Genomic DNA, 5,069 nt, shown 5'->3' with positions numbered 1-5,069 from the left:
CTCACTGGAGCATGCAGGACCACTTCTTTCCAAGGCTGCAGCACGCTGTAAAGCTCGGCTAGCCTAACTTTCAGTCAGGTCACCAGGTGCTTTAAAATACCTTGTGCGCGTTGGAACAGCGGCAGTTAGCAATAGCTGTCCATTCGGTAGCAGTTCCCTGTACGTTGTCCGCTAACACACCTCCTGCAAAAGATGTTACCTACGCAGTCGCACTGGGACCGCTGCTCAGCCTTTCCCCACCTTTGTTTTGTATTCTTCATTTCTCTTTTAGAAGAGAGAACTCCTTTTACCCTTTTAGAGGCAGCTTATGTTTCACGTCATGCTCTTCCCACTACCAGCAACGCAGCGCGGGGGGAAGAGGATGGGTTTGGAGGGGTCTCGCTGAGACATGTTTCACCCGGGTGCTGCCTGAAGGTTTGTTTCGAGCCAGTGCAGCACAGGAGATGCTGTCTCAGGCCTCTCGGGAGGAGCTGGGGCCATGCCTTCTGCATGTACAGGAGGAGTTCAGCCGAGACAGATGGTGATCGCTCCGTCTCCTCCTGCCCAGGCACGAGCACGGCGGCAGCGCTGGGAGAGCTTGTTCCCCCCGCCGCCAACGCTGCGGTGAGAGCAGAGCATCAGGGTGGCAGGAGTCTGCCCGGCTGCTGCCCTCCCGCATCTGCCTCGCTGTCCCTAAGGCTCTTATTGACTTTCAGCTCCCTGGCTTCGGTCTACAGCACAAACAGCAGCTTATCAGACACAGAAGGCTTAGGAAGCCAGATGTGCCGAGGTGCCAGGCACAGGGAGGCTGTAACACGCTGAACAAAACCGTCCCTGTTTGCTTTTCTGTACGAGCGAATGGCTTTGAACTCTGAAATGCGGGCAGAGGGTGACAAGGTTCAAGGCAAATAACCAAGGTGGAAATAACGAAGCTATCCTTCCCACATCAGCAAGTGCATTTTTTATAGCTTTTTATTCTCACTAGGATCGAGAACAAAATCTAGAGAAAACCCTGGAAACAAGGGTTTCCTTACTCCTGTCTCTCAGGGACCCGTCCCCTGCCGCGCACACGCCGAGCCCCCGTGCAGCACAGGCATCGCCCCCCGGACAAGGTGACAGCAGAGCAACGCAGCGACCCGTATGTCTGTCAACACCAGCAGCCTCGTGTGTACGAGCTCCCTGCCGCACCGTGCCTTCAGCCACGTTAGCTGCGACCTCTCTGCTGGGATACCTGCTTTGCTCGGCGCGGCGTGCCCCGTCCAGCTCCCCTTGCTGCCTGCAGAAAGGCTCGCCCCGCCGCACTCCCGGGGCAAGTGAGCTCCCCAAAGAGCAAAACCTCAGCACACACGCTCCGGGCACACAGCCTTGCCTCTGGGCTGAGTACGAACGATGTGAAGATTTAGCAGTCTCCGGCTTGACTTCCAGCCGCTGCAGCCGTTTCATCAGTCACCTGCTAAGAAAGCCAAAGGTCAGGAATCACAGGTTCGCTGTGCCAGCAGTCAACAGTTTCACTGGATGAGTTACTCCCTGATTTTACTGGGAAAGTCCTTCCCTCAACTATTACCTGCACCATTCATTTGCCCTGATATACAATCCAGCACACAGAATATCAGCCTTAAAAGATTAGCTTGGGGGGGGGGGGGGAAATGCTAAATTCGAGCTTTATCCAAATAAAGTGTAATTACTAACCGCTGAGTTGCATCCAGGAACACATTCTTTTGAGTGGAAGAGTTGCGTTTCTAGCACTGGTTCCCAGCAGCGTGCGGGAGGACCAGCAGCCAGACCCGCTCTCCTGGAGAGCATCCCCGCCGCGGTTCAGAGCTGTCTGCACCAGCAGCTGCCACGGGCAAAGCCACGCTCCTGCCTGCCTGCCCGCAGGCTGCAGCTCCCCTCCACCCCCACGAACCTGCCCCCCAGCACACGGGAAGCACGGACCCCCCAGCACCAGCCACTGTGTCTCCGAGAGAGGATTTCAGCCATGCCCGCTCCCACCAGCCTGGAGAGCCCGGGGATCCCGGCCCTGCTGCCTTCCCATGGGAGGGTTGAGAGTGCAGCCTTTCAACTTTCCCCAGGCTGTGAGCTGGCTCTGTCTGAGAGCAAGGGCTTGTCTCTCTGGGGAGGAAAACCAAAACAAAACCCACCACCCTTCATTTCTGGGCTGTGAATTTGCATTTCAGAACATTTGGACACATTAGTTGGAGAGGAGAATAAACACAACAAAACAAAGAAACAAAATCCTAAAGAATGTGTTGGTAAAACTGCAGCCTCCAGCTTCTGGGGGTGCAGAAGGTACCCCAGAGCTGCTGCTAAGGGGTACCACTTGCCACCCCGCACTGCCTGGGCACTACCACCTGGTCGCGGCTGCCGAGCTGAGGGAGGTGGGATGTTCCCGGCCCTGCTCAGCTCGGTCGCATCAAGCACCTTTCGCTGGTGGAGGGTCCTCCCTTCCCTGCAGCAAAGCTGGGGTCTCTTCCTCCCCGGGGCAGCCCGGCTGCGCAGCACCCTGCGGGTGGGCTCACCCTTCCCTGGCCAAGCAGGGCGGTCCAGGGGCAAGGGGCTTGGCCTGCCTCAGTTTCCCCCCTGCTGCGGTTTGCGCGCGAGGAGGAAGGTGCGCAGCGCGCCCATACCCCCGCAGTGCGGGAGGAGGGCAGGTCCCGCTCACACCGGGACCTTTGGGGGTGAGAAAGCGAAGGTGGCTCCCCCCCAGCTGGAGGGCTGGAAGAGGAACGTGGGTGACGGAGGGCAACACGTCAGATTATCTGACTGACTGAAGAGGTGTATTCAGAAGAGTCTGATTAACAAATGGGATTTAAAATCATAAAGTCATAAAAATGACTTTAAATTACTCACAATTCTTAAAGATTACATTAGAGTGAGGTCATTTTGTCTATAGTAACCTTGCAAAAAGAGTTAATTTTGACCAACATTACTGATATACAAAGTTTCCAGAAAATAAACCCAAAACCCACAGAAGACACATCATTGTAGCCACTGGAAAAATCTTAATATTTTTAAGTCCTTCATTACTAGTCAGCCTGCACTTGTGTTTAAGTTACGCTGGTCTTTTTGCTAAGCGTCCTCCCCCTTGCACCAATGACAGGGAAGTTCACACAGACTGTCAAGGAGGAGGAAGCAACAACCCATCTGCTCCGTAAGCGTCAATGGACAACGTGCAAACTGCTGACACACCAGGGTGGTCTCAGACCAGTTCTTTCAGGTGCAACAATTTTGCTTCCAAGAGCAAAGCTAAATAGATTGCAAAACACTGCTTCTGCAAAAAGGTCAAGTTGTTTGACACTTTTGATACCCCTGATAACATCTCTTTTACTAGTGTAATCCAAGTAGCTTGCCTTGCACATTAGCATCGCTCCAAAAGCAAGACTATCTTAAAATTTGCTATGCACTTATGTAAGACCAATTTTAAAATGTTAAGCTTCTAATAAGCCCTGACTCTGACTGTACAACTTAAAATTTGCTCAGTTTTCCACCCACCAATAACTTGGGCAAGGGTAAAAGAAATTGCATTGAGCAATTGCTCTGTGAAATGCAGAAGCGTAAGAGGACAGTATGCTTCAGAGCACAAACACATTAATTGACTAATAGATGGAAATAATCCAGAAGGTCTTAATGATTTCCTACACACAGTTCTAAGTGAACTTACTGTAATTCATATCTTGATCATTATCATCTTGGCGGGGGAAAAAAAGGACATGCTTAATCATTTCCCCACTGCCATAGTAAATAGGCTTTTTTTAGAAAAATGCCCCTTGTTGAATGAAAGTAATCTTCTTGCTCAAAATTGCATAAATATTACAGAAGAGGCAGACCAGGTAGAGCCCCTAGAGCATGCGCAGGTCAGGCACAACAGTTCGAGTCTCTTCCCGTGTCGGTGACGGCCGAGGTCGGAAGCTCAGGACTCGCCTCCCCGAGGCTGCCCACAAGCCGTTATCCTGGCTAAGCAGGACCCGAAAACCCAGGCTGCACATCCCAGATCTCCTCTGACGGAGCAGAAAAAGCCAAGGGGAGAAAAAGAGAGAAAAGGAAAAGAGACAAAGCCAAGCTCTAAGGGACTGCAGGGCGGTGCCGCCCTCTTGTGAGCACCGGGACATCTCGGTCTTCTCCCGCCGAAGGGCGGCTGGCCCAGGGTCAGCCGTGCCCCTGCTGCCACCACCTTCCAGAGAAGGCTCCTCGGCCAAGGTGCCAGGCTGCTGCAGGACAGTCCCCACTGTCACCCCACGGCGCGCTGCGACAGCACGGACATACTTCAGGTCACTGCCTCAAATTGCAGTGCCGGTCAGGGACGGTTTTTAATTGCTGTTCATTTATTAGGCCACCTTCCTACCAACTTTCTGCTCCCCCTTTGCCCACACCTTATTTAGTCCCCTCATATTTTAATCACGGCACACCAAGTCCCGGTAAGCACCGCTTGGGCAGACTTGTGTCAGTTACGTGGTTACCGAGACCTTCCTCCCCTGGAGCTGCAGGCAACGAGGGAGAGGGGTTGCCTGCACGGATGCGGATTTAAGGGCAAGCCAGCACAGCTGGTCAGTCCCCTTAGCAGAGCCTGCAACCAGACGGGAGCACAGGCAAGATTTAAGCACGAGCAAACCGATGCCACGGCTCAGTGCCGATGCGCGCTGGTACGCGTGCCTGACGCGTCCTGCTCTGGGGTACCAAGGGCTCGGTGTCGGGCCAGGGAGAAGCGCTGGGCAGGGACTCGGGGAGGCTTCCACCCTTCTGTCCTGCTGCTCGTACCAATCCACAGCCCCCCTTCGGTGCCTCGTCCTCGCAGAACACGAGCGTTACTGGCACTCGGGCATCTCTCTCACGGACCTGTAACAAGAACTTCAGGTTTTTTTTTTCTCCACCGCAGAACACAGAAGTGCTGATCCCCTGCAGCACCGCCTGGCGTAGGACAACGGCCCAGCATACGCAGACCAAATGCTCGCTCTGGTCCTTGCTCCAAGAAAACACTAGCACAACTGGCTAGGACATAGGAACATCAAATACTTACGGGTATCTGAATAGCAGCAATGCTCTTCTAGTAGAGGAGAAAAGGATTCATCCCTCACCCTGGTGCTTCTACCAAC

The sequence above is a fragment of the Gymnogyps californianus genome, chromosome 9, assembly GCF_018139145.2.
Source record: "Gymnogyps californianus isolate 813 chromosome 9, ASM1813914v2, whole genome shotgun sequence".
Taxonomy (NCBI): Eukaryota; Metazoa; Chordata; class Aves; order Accipitriformes; family Cathartidae; genus Gymnogyps; species Gymnogyps californianus.
The sequence above is the reverse complement of the archived record's forward strand: the minus strand, read 5'-3'. Positions refer to the sequence as shown.